Source organism: Ranitomeya imitator, chromosome 6 (genome assembly GCF_032444005.1).
Source record: "Ranitomeya imitator isolate aRanImi1 chromosome 6, aRanImi1.pri, whole genome shotgun sequence".
NCBI lineage: Eukaryota > Metazoa > Chordata > Amphibia > Anura > Dendrobatidae > Ranitomeya > Ranitomeya imitator.
In genome coordinates this window covers 556,981,759-557,000,884 of record NC_091287.1, presented here as the reverse complement: position 1 = coordinate 557,000,884, position 19,126 = coordinate 556,981,759, and positions in this window count along the sequence as shown.

Here is a 19,126-nt window from a genome sequence, read left to right as displayed (position 1 = left end):
TTCAGTTGTTCAGCAGCGACCTGGGAGTCAGAGATGTGTCCAGGCCTCTCCCCGATGATGTTCCCATTCCATTTGTGGGCTGTTTCCATCCATGTCAGTGGTTTTCCTGCCCCATTTCCCCCCCAGCTTTCCTGTTAGGGTCTTCCGGGAAAAATGTTTGAGTTTCTCATTGACTTCCATTATACTTGATGCTCGACTCCAGCCCGTCCAAGCGTCCGACCTGCTCAATTCGAGTACCGAGCATCCGAGCATTTCAGTGCTCGCTCATCACTAGACATCGCTCCTTAAAGGGTTATTAAAAAAAAATCAAGTTATCCAGTAAAACAGAAAACAGAACAGCACAACACAGTATAAGAATAGGTTGTGTTATTTCATTGGAAATACAATGTAACAACCTTAGGGTTAGGGTTTTCTACTTGTGCTCAGTGTTGCCCCCTGTTGGTTAGGTGACTTTTCTGAGCTACCAGGAGGAGTAAGGGTAGGAATTGCTTGGAGTAAATATTTCCAGAAAGCGTCCACTTATTTGACAAGCTCATCTCTGCTGCATCTGCAAATATTAGCCCCTGAGTTACTCCAGCGAGGCCGGACAAGATCACGTGGGAGCAATTATCCGTGTTTGGCCGTGTCTTGTCAGTCTGGTGATCACGGAGGTGAGAAACATATGTCCATGCGGATGTAGAGCAGTGAGATTTGCATGTCTGTCTCCCGTACATGTCTTCCAAACATCAAGTCATTCATTATGTCCGCAGCCTCCGGACTCGATCATAAACTGACAGGAGGAGGAAAAGACCTCCGCGCCGACCGATCAGAAACACATCTCCGGACGGAAGAACGACCCGGAGTGTCAGAACGTCAAGGCTGCAGTAAATACGATTCATCGCATTCGGTGGTGATTGATTAAAACCCTGCAGAGCATCGCACGCTCCCCGCGGATGGAGATCACATTTTTTATTTTTCTTAATTTTTCTTCTGATTTTACGAGCTGTCTGAAACCTCCTTCAAGGTCGGATCAAGGTGTAGGAATTGAACTTGAGGAAATGTAAAAGTCCGGCTTCTCTTATCATTCCCAACACTTAAAACGTCATTATGATTGTTACTAGAGATGATCGAATCTTATGAAATTCAAATTCTCCAAAACTTTAAAAAAAAAATTTGATTTGCACAAAATTACAAATCACAAAGCCTTTGCCCTGAAAACTCCTGGGAGACATTCTGTATCCCCCAAATACAGCCATAGTAATGTCCAAATGACCTCCACAAGAAAGACTGTGGGTAAATGTTGGTTACTGTTCTCCACTCGTGTGCTGTCACACACTATCGGTACAGTTTATCTGCTGTTTATGGCTTTCTCTCCTTTTCTCTATGGCTAAGATGCGAGCTGTGACATTTTCATATCATTCAGATTCACCCTAAGAAGGCTGCTGCATTCCCTGTTTCAGCTTTTATACAAGCTATGCTAGTCCCTCCTGATTGGCTGTACTAGTGTGGAGCCCCAGGGTCCTGGTCATCACAGTAGCATTGCTTTCCTCACGGGGAGAGTGATGTTACGCTTGAAGACAAGAAGGGATAACTGTAACCAGGTAACCACAAACATGTAACAAATTCACACTCCAGGCCACCAGGGGGAGCTTTTGATCCTATTTACTAGGTGACTCTCCATATATAAGGGAGTTTTGGAGGGAAAGCTCCGAACAGTTCTTGCCAGGAAACAGACTGGATCAGTCTGAGGCAGCAGAGGGTTTACGGAGCTGTGTAGCTGCAGTGCAAGAGTTCCCGGAAAAAGACATTCAGAAAGCCGAATTGATTGCAGTGAACGTGCAGGAGAGCAAAGCACAGGAGAGGATACCAGGGGTAGACCAGCCCCAAGCAGACTGCCTCCTTCTGAGGCGCAGAGACTGGTAGCTGGAACACCGAGGTTGTAAGGACCTCTATGACTTACATCAGAGATCGGCAGGACAGCTGAACTCCAAGTTACCTGTCCGACCTAATACCCAGGAGGCACGGTGACACCCTTAGAGGCTGGGGCATGCTAGAGTCCCTATAAAACACCTCAAGTCACCAGTCATACGGGTTATGTCCAATCCTAACCAGGGGACAGAGAGATAACATCTGTGAGGACCTTATGTGAAGCCATAGGCAGTAAGGGACTACACCACCACGGTGCTAGAGGAAGGCTTTGATTTCCACCTGGCTAAGGGGACTCCTAACTTGCCTCCAAGCCGGCCTGACCGTGCCTGCCCTGTGATCCGGTGCCCTGGACTGTGGCAGCCTGAAGTCGACAGTAAACAAGGTAAAGAGACTGCAAACCTGTGTCCTCGTTCGCCATTCACCATCTGCCATCCACACACCGGGAGCCCTGGGCATATACTTCACATGTGGGAAGTTATACCATCTAGCTGCCATAACATCACCCTAGAGGACCCCTTAAAGCAGCGTCGGTCCACACTGACCGAATACCACAGGTGGCGTCATGAACATAAACTTTATTCCCTTTAAAGACCTTTCCCTTTTAAATGGGCGCCCAGGGCCACGGACCGGGTCGCCACCGTGACATCCCCCTGTGAACTCAGGACCCAGTAACGAGTACGCCACGGCTCAGGCAGGGCAACTCACTATATCATGTGATAAGATAACTGCAAGGCATTATAGTGAAGCCTTGGGGCTAATGATTGATGCATAAAGATATTTTTGTAACTGATTAAAACTCAGTTGCTATTTATATTGATAGATTGTTACATATAGGCATAGGGTTACTGATTGACAGGTAGTCACCCACCACACTGCCAATATGTGGTCCACCAGTTTGCATCATCTTAGATTTAGACCCAAGAGATGTCTAAACCTCCAAGTCCAGGTCATTGATACAACAGGACACTGCCAGAGATCCCCTACTTACCCATACCCCTTAGAGATCACTGCCTCCTGGTGTTGGACACATCTTCACTGAAGGAAAAGATCACCCACCCCACGGGGGAAACACTGAGCACTAGCAAAAGTTTCTCTCAGTAAAGAAAATATCTGCGCTCCATCCATAAGCGTTCTGTGTGACTGGACCCCTCTGCCATTTGTGCCTGGGCCTCTCGGTCATTTGTGCCTGGGCCCCTCCATCATGTGTGACTGGGCCTCTCAGTCATATGTGACTTTGCCTCTCAGTCTTGTGTGCCTGGGCCCCTCATTCATGTGTGACTGGGCCCCTCTGTAATGTGTACTTGGGCCCCTCATTCATGTTTGCCTTATCCCTTCTGCCATATATGCCTGGTCCTCTCTGTTATGTATGCCTCGATTCTTCTGCCAAATGTGGGTTCTTAGTAATACTGTTTTTGATCAAAAATAGCATAAAAACCATCCCACCATCGTCAAGGTGACCCTGATTGGGATGGTCCTACACTGTCTAATATTAAAAACCTTACCATGTGTCAAAGTTGATCTCAGTGTGTGAATATGGGCAGACAAAAGGACTGGATCCCAATCTATGGACACCAGTCTGAGGAAGCCTTTTAATGTAATTACTAGCTCAGGAGAGGGAGGCCACACCTCGGCTTGCACAGAATGCAAAACTAAGAAAAACGCAAAAATTGAGCTTGGATTAAGTTGGTATACATGCAGCATATAAACGCATGTTCATTTCGGCTATGAAGTGCACAAAACCTACAGGAAACAAAATGAGCAAAAACCCTGCTGTAACTAAGTAAAAAACAGTCCTACGCTGTCTAATATTAAAAGCTTCCACAGACTGGTTCTTTTGTCTGCCCTTATTCACACACTGAGGTCAACTCTGACATGGTAAGATGTTTAATATTAGACAGCGTAGGACCGTCCCAATCAGGGTCACCTTTACGATTGTGGGATGGCTTTTATGCTATTTTTGATTAAAAACAGTATCACTAAGAACCCTGTGTTATTTAAATGCACTTTTGCTTTTTACTTATTTAGTTACAGCAGGGTTTATGCTTATTTTGTTTCTTGTAGGTTTTGTACGCTTTGTGGCCAATGTGCTGCATGTGTACCAACTTAATCCAAGCTCATGTGTGCCTGGGCCTCTCTGTCATGTGTGCCTGGGCCCCTCTGTCATGTGTGCCTGGGCCCCTCTGTCATGTGTGCCTGGTCCCCTCTTTCATGTGTGCCTGGTCCCCTCTTTCATGTGTGCCTGGGCCACTCTGTCATGTGTGCCTGGGCCCCTCTGTCATGTGTGCCTGGGCCCCTCAGTCATGTGTGCCTGGGCCCCTCAGTCATGTGTGCCTGGGCCCCTCTGTCATGTGTGCCTGGGCCCCTCTGTCATGTGTGCCTGGGCCCCTCTGTCATTTGTGCCTGGGCCCCTCTGTCATGTGTGCCTGGTTCCCTCTGTCATGTGTGGCTGGGCCCTTCTGTCATTTGTGCCTGGGCCCCTCAGTCATGTGTGCCTGGGACCCTCAATCCTGTGTGCCTGGTTCCCTCTATCATGTGTGCCTGGGCCTCTCTGTCATGTGTGCCTGGTTCCCTCTGTCATGTGTGGCTGGGCCCTTCTGTCATTTGTGCCTGGGCCCCTCAGTCATGTGTGCCTGGTTCCCTCTGTCATGTGTGCCTGGGCCCCTCTGTCATGTGTGCCTGGGCCCCTGTCATGTGTGCCTGGACCCCTCTGTCATGTGTGCCTGGGCCCCTCAGTCATGTGTGCCTGGGCCCCTCAGTCATGTGTGCCTGGTCCCCTCTGTCATGTGTGCCTGGGCCCCTCTGTCATGTGTGCCTGGGCCCCTCTGTCATGTGTGCCTGGGCCCCTCTGTCATTTGTGCCTGGGCCCCTCAGTCAAGTGTGCCTGGGCCCCTCAGTCATGTGTGCCTGGTTCCCTCTGTCATGTGTGCCTGGGCCCCTCAGTCATGTGTGCCTGGTTCCCTCTGTCATGTGTGCCTGTTTCCCTCTGTCATGTGTGTTATGACCTGGTGGTTAGGAGCACCTGGAATGACCTGATAGTTAATCCACATACAGGACGAACTCTGGGATGTGGGAACTCTGCTGACCGCAAGCCCTAATCCTATCACACACACTAGACACACACTCCTGACCAGACCTAGGCGCCTCGTCACAGCCTAAGGGCTAGCTACCCCTAGAGAAGGAAAATAAAGCCTACCTTGCCTCAGAGAAATTCCCCAAAGGCAAAGGAAGCCCCCCACATATATTGACTGTGAGTAAAGATGAAAGTCACAAACGCAGAAATGAAAACAGGTTTCAGCAAAGGGAGGCCAGACTAACTAAATAGACAGAGGATAGGAAAGGTAACTTTGCGATCAGCACAAAAACCTACAAAGACCACGCAGAGTGTGCAAAAAAAAGACCTCCGCACCGACTCACGGTGCGGAGGGGCCACTCTGCATCCCAGAGCTTCCAGCTAGCAAGACAAAATCATGAAAACCAGCTGGAAAAACAAGAAAACAGAGAACAAAATAAGACTATAAGGAACTTAGCTTCTGCAGGAGAAGGCAGGTCACCAGAAAGATCCAGGAGCGAACTGAACGAATGCAAAAACATTGACAGCTGGCCTGGAGTAACGATCTGAGAGGAGTTAAATAGAACAGCCAACCAAAAGATAAACCACATCACCTGTGTAAGGAACCTCAGAAGCCGCAGCTTCACTCATAGCCACCAGAGGGAGCACATAGACGGAACTCGCCGAAGTACCATTCACGACCACAGGGAGCTTGACAACAGAATTCACAACAGTACCCCCCCCCTTGAGGAGGGGTCACCGAACCCTCACCAGAGCCCCCAGGCCGACCAGGATGAACCAAATGAAAGGCACGAACAAGATCAGCAGCATGAACATCAGAGGCAAAAACCCAGGAATTATCTTCCTGACCATAACCCTTCCACTTGACCAGGTACTGGAGTTTCCGTCTCGAAACACGAGAATCCAAAATCTTCTCCACCACATACTCCAACTCCCCCTCGACCAACACCGGGTCAGGAGGATCAACGGAGGGAACCATAGGCGCCACGTATCTCCGCAACAACGACCTATGGAACACATTATGGATGGCAAAAGAAGCTGGAAGGTCCAAACGAAATGACACAGGATTAAGAACTTCAGAAATCTTATATGGCCGAATGAACCGAGGCTTAAACTTAGGAGAGGAAACCTTCATAGGAACATGACGAGATGACAACCAAACCAAATCCCCAACACGAAGTCGGGGACAAACACAACGCCGGCGGTTAGCGAAACGTTGAGCCTTCTCCTGGGACAATGTCAAATTGTCCACCACATGAGTCCAAATCTGCTGCAACCTGTCCACCACCGCATCCACACCAGGACAGTCCGAAGGCTCAACCTGCCCTGAAGAGAAACGAGGATGGAAACCAGAATTACAGAAAAACGGAGAAACTAAAGTAGCCGAGCTGGCCCGATTATTAAGGGCGAACTCAGCCAAAGGCAGGAAGGACACCCAATCATCCTGATCAGCAGAGACAAAGCATCTCAGATATGTCTCCAAAGTCTGATTAGTTCGTTCGGTTTGGCCATTAGTCTGAGGATGGAAAGCCGAAGAAAAAGACAAATCAATGCCCATCTTAGCACAAAAGGACCGCCAAAACCTCGAAACAAACTGGGAACCCCTGTCCGAGACGATGTTCTCTGGAATGCCATGCAAACGAACCACATGCTGGAAAAACAATGGCACCAAATCAGAGGACGAAGGCAATTTAGGTAAGGGTACCAAATGGACCATCTTAGAGAAGCGATCACAAACCACCCAAATGACCGACATCCTTTGAGAAACAGGGAGATCAGAAATAAAATCCATGGAAATATGCGTCCAGGGCCTCTTCGGGATCGGCAAGGGCAAAAGCAACCCACTGGCACGAGAACAGCAGGGCTTAGCCCGAGCACAAGTCCCAAGGACTGCACAAAAGAACGCACATCCCGTGACAAAGAAGGCCACCAAAAGGATCTAGCCACCAAATCTCTGGTACCAAAGATTCCAGGATGACCAGCCAACACTGAACAATGAATCTCAGAGGTAACTCTACTAGTCCATCTATCAGGGACAAACAGTTTCTCCGTAGGACAACGGTCCGGTCTATCAGCCTGAAACTTTTGCAGCACACGCCGCAAATCAGGGGAAATGGCAGACAAAATTACCCCTTCTTTAAGAATACCCGTCGGCTCCGGAACACCCGGAGAGTCAGGCACAAAACTCCTTGACAGGGCGTCAGCCTTCACATTCTTAGATCCCGGAAGGTATGAAACCACAAAATCAAAACGGGAGAAAAACAGCGACCATCGAGCCTGTCTAGGATTCAACCGTTTGGCAGACTCGAGATAAGTTAAATTCTTGTGATCAGTCAAGACCACCACGCGATGTTTAGCTCCTTCAAGCCAATGTCGCCACTCCTCGAATGCCCACTTCATGGCCAACAACTCCCGATTGCCCACATCATAATTGCGCTCAGCAGGTGAGAATTTTCTAGAAAAGAAGGCACAGGGTTTCATCACCGAGCCATCAGAACTTCTTTGCGACAACATAGCCCCTGCTCCAATTTCAGAAGCATCAACCTCAACCTGAAAAGGGAGCGAAACATCTGGCTGGCACAACACAGGGGCAGAAGCAAAACGTCGCTTCAACTCCTGAAAAGCCTCTACAGCCGCAGAGGACCAATTGACCACATCAGCACCTTTCTTGGTCAAATCAGTCAACGGTTTAGCAATACTGGAAAAAATTAGCGATGAAGCGACGATAAAAATTAGCAAAGCCCAGAAACTTCTGCAAGCTCTTCACAGATGTCGGCTGAGTCCAATCGTAAATGGCCTGAACTTTAACAGAGTCCATCTCGATAGTAGAAGGGGAAAAAATGAAACCCAAAAATGAAACCTTCTGAACTCCAAAGAGACACTTTGACCCCTTCACAAACAAGGAATTCGCACGAAGAACCTGGAACACCATTCTGACCTGCTTCACATGAGACTCCCAATCATCCAAAAAGACCAAAATGTCATCCAAATATACAATCATGAATCTATCCAGGTACTCTCGGAAGATGTCATGCATAAAGGACTGAAACACAGATGGAGCATTAGAAAGCCCGAATGGCATAACCAGGTACTCAAAATGGCCCTCGGGCGTATTAAATGCTGTTTTCCATTCATCACCCTGTTTAGTTCGCACAAGATTATACGCACCACGCAGATCTATCTTGGTGAACCAACTAGTCCCCTTAATCCGAGCAAATAAATCAGATAGCAGCGGCAAAGGATACTGAAATTTGACTGTGATCTTATTAAGAAGGCGGTAATCAATACAAGGTCTCAAAGAACCATCCTTCTTGGCCACAAAAAAGAACCCTGCTCCCAACGGTGATGACGACGGACGAATATGACCCTTCTCCAAGGATTCCTTTATATAACTCCGCATAGCGGCGTGCTCTGGCACAGATAAATTAAACAAACGGCCCTTAGGAAACTTACTACCAGGAATCAAATTAATAGCACAGTCGCAATCCCTATGAGGAGGTAGGGCACCGGATTTGGGCTCTTCAAATACATCCCAGTAATATGATAAAAACTCAGGGACTTCAGAAGGAGTGGAAGGCGAAATTGACAGCAATGGAACATCACCATGTACCCCCTGACAACCCCAGCTGGACACCGACATAGATTTCCAATCCAACACTGGATTATGGACCTGTAGCCATGGCAACCCCAAAACGACCACATCATGCAGATTATGCAAGACCAAAAAGCAAATATCCTCCTGATGTGCAGGAGCCATGCACATGGTCAATTGAGTCCAGTACTGAGGCTTATTCTTGGCCAAAGGCGTAGCATCAATTCCTCTCAATGGAATAGGATACTGCAAGGGCTCCAAGAAAAAACCACAGCGCCTGGCAAACTCCAAGTCCATCAAATTCAGGGCAGCACCTGAATCCACAAATGCCATTACAGAAAAGGACGACAGAGAGCAAATCAGAGTAAAGGACAAAAGAAATTTAGACTGTACAGTACCAATGGTGGCAGACCTAGCAAACCGCTTAGTGCGCTTAGGACAATCGGAGATAGCATGAGTGGATTCACCACAGTAAAAACACAGCCCATTCCGACGTCTGTGTTCCTGCCATTCAGCTCTGGTCAAAGTCCTATCACACTGCATAGGCTCTGGCCTATGCTCAGAGAACACCGCCAGATGGTGCACAGCTTTGCGCTCACGCATGCGCAGATCGATCTGAATGGCCAAAGACATAGACTCATTCAGACCAGCAGGTGTGGGAAATTCCACCATGACATCCTTAAGGGCTTCAGAAAGACCCTTTCTGAAAATTGCCGCCAGGGCACATTCATTCCACTGAGTAAGCACTGACCACTTTCTAAACCTCTGACAGTACACCTCCGCTTCATCCTGACCCTGACACAAAGCCAGCAAGATTTTCTCTGCCTGATCCACTGAATTTGATTCATCATAAAGCAATCCAAGCGCCAGAAAAAAACGCATCAACATCACGCAATGCCGGATCTCCTGGCGCAAGGGAAAATGCCCAGTCTTGAGGGTCACCACGTAACAAAGAAATAATGATTTTTACTTGTTGAGCAGGGTCACCAGAGGAGCGGGGTTTCAAAGCTAGAAACAGTTTACAATTATTTTTGAAATTCAAGAACCTAGATCTATCCCCAGAAAATAAGTCAGGAATAGGAATTCTAGGCTCTAACATAGGATTCTGAACCACAAAATCTTGAATGTTTTGTACTCTTTCAGTGAGATGATCCACACAAGAGGACAAACCTTGAATGTCCATAACTACACCTGTGTCCTGAACCACCCAAAGGTCTAGGGGATAAGAAAGACAAAACACAGTGCAAAGAAAAAAAAAATGGTCTCAGAAGTTCTCTTATCCCTCTATTGAGATGCATTAATACTTTGGACCAGCTGTACTGTTATGACCTGGTGGTTAGGAGCACCCGGAATGACCTGATAGTTAAACCACATACAGGACGAACTCTGGGATGTGGGAACTCTGCTGACCGCAAGCCCTAATCCTATCACACACACTAGAAATAGCCGTGGAGCGCTCCTGACCAGACCTAGGCGCCTCGTCACAGCCTAAGGGCTAGCTACCCCTAGAGAAGGAAAATAAAGCCTACCTTGCCTCAGAGAAATTCCCCAAAGGCAAAGGAAGCCCCCACATATATTGACTGTGAGTAAAGATGAAAGTCACAAACGCAGAAATGAAAACAGGTTTCAGCAAAGGGAGGCCAGACCAACTAAATAGACAGAGGATAGGAAAGGTAACTTTGCGATCAGCACAAAAACCTACAAAGACCACGCAGAGTGTGCAAAAAAAAAGACCTCCGCACCGACTCACGGTGCAGAGGGGCCACTCTGCATCCCAGAGCTTCCAGCTAGCAAGACAAAATCATGAAAACCAGCTGGACAAGAAAACAGAGAACAAAATAAGACTATAAGGAACTTAGCTTCTGCAGGAGAAGGCAGGTCACCAGAAAGATCCAGGAGCGAACTGAACGAATGCAAAAACATTGACAGCTGGCCTGGAGTAACGATCTGAGAGGAGTTAAATAGAACAGCCAACCAAAGGATAAACCACGTCACCTGTGTAAGGAACCTCAGAAGCCGCAGCTTCACTCATAGCCACCAGAGGGAGCCCATAGACGGAACTCGCCGAAGTACCATTCACGACCACAGGAGGGAGCTTGACAACAGAATTCACAACACATGTGTGGCTGGGCCCTTCTGTCATTTGTGCCTGGGCCCCTCTGTCATGTGTGCCTGGACCTCTCTGTCATGTGTGCCTGGACCCCTCTGTCATGTGTGCCTGGACCCCTCTGTCATGTGTACCTGGGCCCCTCTGTCATGTGTCCCTGGTTCCCTCTGTCATGTGTGCCTGGACCTCTCTGTCATGTGTGCCTGGGCCCCTCTGTCATGTGTGCCTGGTTCCCTCTGTCATGTGTGCCTGGTTCCCTCTGTCATGTGTGCCTGGGCCCCCCTGTCATGTGTGCCTGGACCCCTCTGTCATATGTGCCTGGTCCCCTCTGTCATGTGTGCCTGGGCCCCTCTGTCATGTATGCCTGGGCCCCTGTCATGTGTGCCTGATACCCTCTGTCATGTGTGCCTGGGCCCCTCTGTCCTGTGTGGCTGGGCCTTTCTGTCATATGTGCCTGGACCCCTCTGTCATGTGTGCCTGGGCCCCTCTGTCATGTGTGCCTGGGCCCCTCTGTCATGTGTGCCTTGACCCCTCTGTCATGTGTGCCTGGACCCCTCTGTCATGTGTGCCTGGGCCCCTCTGTCATGTGTGCCTGGACCCCTCTGTCATGTGTGCCTGGGCCTCTCTGTCATGTGTGCCTGGGCCCCTCTGTCATGTGTGCCTGGTTCCCTCTGTCATGTGTGCCTGGGCCTCTCTGTCATGTGTGCCTGGGCCCCTCTGTCATGTGTACCTGGTTCCCTCTGTCATGTGTGCCTGGGCCCCTTTGTCATGTGTGCCTGGTTCCCTCTGTCATGTGTGCCTGGGCCTCTCTGTCATGTGTGCCTGGGCCCCTCTGTCATGTGTACCTGGTTCCCTCTGTCATGTGTGCCTGGGCCCCTCTGTCATGTGTGCCTGGTTCCCTCTGTCATGTGTGCCTGGGCCCCTCTGTCATGGGTGCCTGGGTCCCTCTGTCATGTGTGCCTGGGCCCCTCTGTCATGTGTGCCTGGGCCCCTCTGTCATGTGTGCCTGGGCCCCTCTGTCATGTGTGCCTGGGCCCCTCTGTCATGTGTGCCTGGTTCCCTCTGTCATGTATGCCTGGACCCCTCTGTCATGTGTGCCTGGGCCCCTCTGTCATGTGTGCCTGGACCCCTCTGTCATGTGTGCCTGGTCCCCTCATTCATGTGTGCCTGGGCTTCTCTGTCATGTTTGCCTGGACCCCTCTGTCATGTGTGCCTGGGCCCCTCTGTCATGTGTGCCTGGACCCCTCTGTCATGTGTACCCCCTCTGTCATGTGTGCCTGGGCCCCTCTGTCATGTGTGCCTGGACCCCTCTGTCATGTGTACCCCCTCTGTCATGTGTGCCTGGACCCCTCTGTCATGTGTGCCTGGGCCCCTCTGTCATGTGTGCCTGGACCTCTCTGTCATGTGTGCCTGGACCCCTCTGTTATGTGTGCCTGGACCCCTCTGTCATGTGTACCTGGGCCCCTCTGTCATATGTCCCTGGTTCCCTCTGTCATGTGTGCCTGGGCCCCTCTGTCATGTGTGCCTGGACCTCTCTGTCATGTGTGCCTGGTTCCCTCTGTCATGTGTGCCTGGGTCCCTCTGTCATGTGTGCCTGGTTCCATCTGTCATGTATGCCTGGACCCCTCTGTCATGTGTGCCTGGGCCCCCCTGTCATGTGTGCCTGGACCCCTCTGTCATGTGTGCCTGGGCCCCTCTGTCATGTGTGCCTGGTTCCCTCTGTCATGTGTGCCTGGTTCCCTCTGTCATGTGTTCCTGGGCCCCTCTGTCATGTGTGCCTGGGCCCCTCTGTCATGTGTGCCTGGGCCCCTCTGTCATGTGTGCCTGGGTCCCTCTGTCATGTGTGACTGGTTCCCTCTGTCATGTGTGCCTGGACCCCTCTGTCATGTGTGCCTGTGCCCCTCTGTCATGTGTGCCTGGTTCCCTCTGTCATGTGTGCCTGGGCCCCTCTGTCATGTGTGCCTGGTTCCCTCTGTCATGTGTGCCTGGTTCCCTCTGTCATGTGTGCCTGGGCCCCTCTGTCATGTGTGCCTGGACCCCTCTGTCATGTGTGCCTGGGCCCCTCTGTCATGCGTGCCTGGTTCCCTCTGTCATGTGTGCCTGGGCCCCTCTGTCATGTGTGCCTGGACCCCTCTGTCATGTGTGCCTGGGTCCCTCTGTCATGTGTGACTGGTTCCCTCTGTCATGTGTGCCTGGACCCCTCTGTCATGTGTGCCTGTGCCCCTCTGTCATGTGTGCCTGGTTCCCTCTGTCATGTGTGCCTGGGCCCCTCTGTCATGTGTGCCTGGTTCCCTCTGTCATGTGTGCCTGGTTCCCTCTGTCATGTGTGCCTGGGCCCCTCTGTCATGTGTGCCTGGACCCCTCTGTCATGTGTGCCTGGGCCCCTCTGTCATGCGTGCCTGGTTCCCTCTGTCATGTGTGCCTGGGCCCCTCTGTCATGTGTGCCTGGACCCCTCTGTCATGTGTGCCTGGGCCCCTCTGTCATGCGTGCCTGGTTCCCTCTGTCATGTGTGCCTGGGCCCCTCTGTCATGTGTGCCTGGACCCCTGTCATGTGTGCCTGGTTCCCTCTGTCATGTGTGCCTGCGCCCCTCTGTCATGCGTGCCTGGTTCCCTCTGTCATGTGTGCCTGGGCCCCTCTGTCATGTGTGCCTGGTTCCCTCTGTCATGTGTGCCTGGACCCCTCTGTCATGTGTACCTGGTCCCCTCTGTCATGTGTGCCTTGGCCTCTCTGTCATGTGTGCCTGTGTCCCTCTGTCAAGTGTTCATGGTCCCCTGTCATGTATGCCTGGGCCCCTCTGTCATGTGTGCCTGGTTCCCTCTGTCATGTGTGCCTGGTTCCCTCTGTCATGTGTGCCTGGGCCTCTCTGTCATGTGTGCCTGAGTCCCTCTGTCATGTGTACCTGGTTCCCTCTGTCATGTGTGCCTGGGCCTCTCTGTCATGTGTGCCTGGCTCCCTCTGTCATGTGTGCCTGGTCCTCTCTGTCATGTGTGCCTGGGCCTCTCTGTCATGTGTGCCTGGCTCCCTCTGTCAAGTGTGCCTGGTCCCCTCTGTCATGTGTGCCTGGTTCCCTCTGTCATGTGTGCCTGGGCCCCTCTGTCATGTGTGCCTGGTTCCCTCTGTCATGTGTGCCTGGGCCTCTCTGTCATGTGTGCCTGAGTCCCTCTGTCAAGTGTTCATGGTCCCCTGTCATGTATGCCTGGGCCCCTCATTCATGTGTGCCTGGGCCCTCTGTCATGTGTGCCTGAGCCCCTCTGTCATGTGTGCCTGGTTCCCTCTGTCATGTGTGCCTGGTCCCCTCTGTCATGTGTGCCTGGGCCCCTCTCTCATGTGTGCCTGGTGTTGTGAATTCTGTGGCCAAGCTCCCTCCTGTGGTCGTGAGTGGTACTGCGGCTGGTTCTGTCTATGAGCTTCCTTTGGTGGATGAGAGTGGTACTGCGGCTTCTGAGTTTCCTTCCTCAGGTGATGAGGTTAAGTCATGAGGTGCTGCTCTATTTAACTCCACCTGGTGCTTTGATCCTGGCCTCCAGTCAATGTTCTAGTATTGGTCTTGCTTCCTCCTGGATCGTTCCTGTGGCCTCTCTATCCTGCATAAGCTAAGTTCTGCTTGTGTTATTTTTGTTTTGCTATATTTTCTGTCCAGCTTGCTATATTGGGTTTTTTTTGCTTGCTGGAAGCTCTGAGACGCAGAGGGAGCACCTCCGTACCGTTAGTCGGTGCGGAGGGTCTTTTTGCCCCTCTGCGTGGTTGTTTGTAGGTTTTTGTGTTGACCGCAAAGCTATCTTTCCTATCCTCGGTCTAGTCAGTAAGTCGGGCCTCACTTTGCTAAATCTATTTCATCTCTGTGTTTGTATTTCATCTTAACTCACAGTCATTATATGTGGGGGGCTGCCTTTTCCTTTGGGGAATTTCTCTGAGGCAAGGTAGGCTTATTTTTCTATCTTCAGGGCTAGTTAGTTTCTCAGGCTGTGCCGAGTTGCATAGGGAGCGTTAGGCGCAATCCACGGCTACCTCTAGTGTGGTTTGTTAGGATTAGGGATTGCGGTCAGCAGAGTTCCCACGTCTCAGAGCTCATCCTATGTTTTTTGGTAAATGTCAGGTCACCTTGTGTGCTCTGAACTTCAAGGTCCATTGTGGTTCTGAATTACCTGTTCATAACAGTACTGGAGGCCCAAAGTACTAATGCTTCTCAATAGAGGGAAAAGAGAAGTTCTGAGACCATTTTTTTTTCTTTGCACTGTGTTCTGTCTTTCTTTTCCCCTATACATCAGGGTGGTTCAGAACACAGGTGTGGACATGGACATTCAGGGTCTGTCCTCTTTTATGGATAATCTCACTATAACAGTACAGAACATTCAAGATTTAGTGGTTCAGAATCCTATGTTAGAACCTAAAATTCCTATTCCTGAGTTATTTTCTGGAGATAGAGCTAAATTTTTGAATTTTAAAAATAATTGTAAACTGTTTCTGGCTTTGAAACCCCGCTCCTCTGGTGATCCAGTTCATCAAGTTAAAATGATTATTTCATTATTACGTGGCGACCCTCAAGACTGGGCATTTTCCCTTGCGCCAGGAGATCCTGCATTATGTAATATTGATGCGTTTTTTCTGGCGCTCGGATTGCTGTACGACGAACCTAATTCAGTGGATCAGGCAGAGAAAAATTTGCTGGCTCTATGCCAGGGTCAGGATGAGATAGAGATTTATTGTCAGAAGTTTAGGAAGTGGTCCGTGCTCACTCAATGGAATGAATCTGCGCTGGCAGCTATTTTCAGAAAGGGTCTCTCTGAAGCCCTTAAGGATGTCATGGTGGGATTTCATATGCCTGCTGGTCTGAATGAGTCTATGTCTTTGGCCATTCAGATCGGTCGACGCTTGCGCGAGCGTAAATCTGTGCACCATTTGGCGGTATTATCTGAGCATAAACCTGAGCCTATGCAGTGCGATAGGACTTTGACCAGAGCTGAAAGGCAGGAACACAGACGTCAGAATGGGCTGTGCTTCTACTGTGGCGATTCCACTCATGCTATCTCTGATTGTCCTAAGCGCACTAAGCGGTTCGCTAGGTCTGCCGCCATTGGTACGGTACAGTCGAAATTTCTTTTGTCCGTTACTTTGATCTGCTCTTTGTCTTCCTATTCTGTCATGGCATTTGTGGATTCAGGCGCTGCCCTGAATTTGATGGACTTGGAGTATGCTAGGCGCTGTGGGTTTGTCTTGGAGCCCTTGCAGTGTCCTATTCCATTGAGAGGAATTGATGCTACGCCTTTGGCCAAGAATAAGCCTCAGTATTGGACCCAGCTGACCATGTGCATGGCTCCTGCGCACCAGGAGGATATTCGCTTTCTGGTGTTGCATAATCTGCATGATGTGGTCGTGTTGGGGTTGCCATGGCTACAAGTCCATAACCCAGTATTAGATTGGAAATCAATGTCTGTGTCCAGCTGGGGTTGTCAGGGGGTACATGGTAATGTTCCATTTCTGTCTATCTCATCATCCACCCCTTCTGAGGTCCCAGAGTTCTTGTCTGATTACCGGGATGTATTCGATGAGCCCAAGTCCAATGCCCTACCTCCGCATAGGGATTGTGATTGTGCTACCGATTTGATTCCTGGTAGTAAGTTTCCTAAGGGTAGACTGTTTAATTTATCTGTACCTGAGTACGCCGCTATGCGGAGTTACGTGAAGGATTCTTTGGAGAAGGGTCATATTCGCCCGTCATCGTCGCCATTGGGAGCGGGTTTCTTTTTTGTGGCCAAGAAGGATGGTTCGCTGAGACCTTTTATTGATTACCGCCTTCTAAATAAAATTACAGTCAAATTTCAGTACCCCTTGCCGCTGCTGTCTGATTTGTTTGCTCGGATTAAGGGGGCTAGTTGGTTCACCAAGATAGATCTTCGTGGTGCGTATAATCTTGTGCGTATCAAACGGGGCGATGAATGGAAAACAGCATTTAATACGCCCGAAGGCCATTTTGAGTACCTGGTTATGCCATTCGGACTTTCTAATGCTCCATCAGTGTTTCAGTCCTTTATGCATGACATCTTCCGAGAGTACCTGGATAAATTCCTGATTGTATACTTGGATGATATTTTGGTCTTTTTGGATGATTGGGAGTCTCATGTGAAGCAGGTCAGAATGGTGTTCCAGGTCCTGCGTGCTAATTCTTTGTTTGTGAAGGGGTCAAAGTGTCTCTTTGGTGTTCAGAAGATTTCATTTTTGGGGTTCATTTTTTCTCCTTCTACTATCGAGATGGACCCTGTTAAAGTTCAGGCCATTTATGATTGGACTCAGCCAACATCTCTGAAGAGTCTGCAGAAGTTCCTGGGCTTTGCTAATTTTTATCGTCGCTTCATCGCTAATTTTTCTAGCATTGCTAAACAGTTGACTGATTTAACCAAGAAGGGTGCTGATGTGGTCAATTGGTCTTCTGCTGCTGTGGAAGCTTTTCAGGAGTTGAAGCGTCGTTTTTCTTCTGCCCCTGTGTTGTGCCAACCAGATGTTTCGCTTCCGTTCCAGGTCGAGGTTGATGCTTCCGAAATTGGAGCAGGGGCTGTTTTGTCGCAGAGAAGTTCTGATTGCTCGGTGATGAAACCATGCGCCTTCTTTTCCAGGAAATTTTCGCCTGCTGAGCGAAATTATGATGTTGGCAATCGAGAGTTGCTAGCCATGAAGTGGGCATTCGAGGAGTGGCGTCATTGGCTTGAAGGAGCTAAGCATCGCGTGGTGGTCTTGACTGATCACAAAAACTTGACTTATCTCGAGTCTGCCAAACGGTTGAATCCTAGACAGGCTCGTTGGTCGCTGTTTTTCTCCCGTTTTGACTTTGTGGTTTCGTACCTTCCGGGCTCTAAAAATGTGAAGGCGGATGCCCTGTCTAGGAGTTTTGTGCCCGATTCTCCGGGTTTGTCTGAGCCGGCGGGTATTCTCAAAGAGGGGGTAATTTTGTCTGCCATCTCCCCTGATTTGCGGCGGGTGCTGCAAAAAATTCAGGCTAATAGACCTGACCGTTGCCCAGCGGAGAAACTGTTTGTCCCTGATAGGTGGACGAATAAAGTTATCTCTGAGGTTCATTGTTCGGTGTTGGCTGGTCATCCTGGAATCTTTGGTACCAGAGATTTGGTGGCTAGATTCTTTTGGTGGCCGTCTCTGTCGCGGGATGTGCGTTCTTTTGTGCAGTCCTGTGGGATTTGTGCTCGGGCTAAGCCCTGCTGTTCTCGTGCCAGTGGGTTGCTTTTGCCCTTGCCGGTCCCGAAGAGGCCTTGGACGCATATCTCTATGGATTTTATTTCGGATCTCCCCGTCTCTCAAAGAATGTCGGTCATTTGGGTGGTTTGTGATCGCTTCTCTATGATGGTCCATTTGGTGCCCTTGTCTAAATTGCCTTCCTCCTCTGATTTGGTGCCATTGTTTTTTCAGCATGTGGTTCGTTTGCATGGCATTCCAGAGAACATCGTTTCTGACAGAGGTTCCCAGTTTGTTTCGAGGTTTTGGCGAGCCTTTTGTGCTAGGATGGGCATTGATTTGTCTTTTTCCTCGGCTTTCCATCCTCAGACTAATGGCCAGACTGAACGAACCAATCAGACCTTGGAAACATATCTGAGATGTTTTGTTTCTGCTGATCAGGATGATTGGGTGTCCTTTTTGCCTTTGGCTGAGTTCGCCCTTAATAATCGGGCCAGCTCGGCTACTTTGGTTTCGCCGTTTTTCTGCAATTCTGGGTTCCACCCTCGTTTCTCTTCAGGGCAGGTTGAGTCTTCGGACTGTCCTGATGTGGATACTGTGGTGGATAGGTTGCAGCAGATTTGGACTCATGTAGTGGACAATCTGACTTTGTCCCAGGAGAAGGCTCAACATTTCGCTAACCGCAGGCGCTGTGTGGGTCCCCGACTTCGTGTTGGGGATTTGGTTTGGTTGTCATCTCGTTATATTCCTATGAAGGTTTCCTCTCCTAAATTTAAGCCTCGTTTCATTGGTCCATATAGGATTTCTGAGGTTCTTAATCCTGTGTCTTTTCGTTTGACTCTTCCGGCTTCTTTTTCCATCCATAACGTGTTCCATAGGTCATTGTTGCGGAGATACGTGGCACCTGTGGTTCCATCTGTTGATCCTCCTGCTCCGGTTTTGGTTGAAGGGGAATTGGAGTATATTGTGGAGAAGATTTTGGATTCTCGTGTTTCGAGACGGAAACTCCAGTATCTGGTTAAGTGGAAAGGTTATGGTCAGGAAGATAATTCCTGGGTCTTTGCCTCTGATGTCCATGCTGCCGATCTGGTTCGTGCCTTTCATGCGGCTCATCCTGGTCGGCCTGGGGGCTCTGGTGAGGGTTCGGTGACCCCTCCTCAAGGGGGGGGTACTGTTGTGAATTCTGTGGCCAAGCTCCCTCCTGTGGTCGTGAGTGGTACTGCGGCTGGTTCTGTCTATGAGCTTCCTTTGGTGGATGAGAGTGG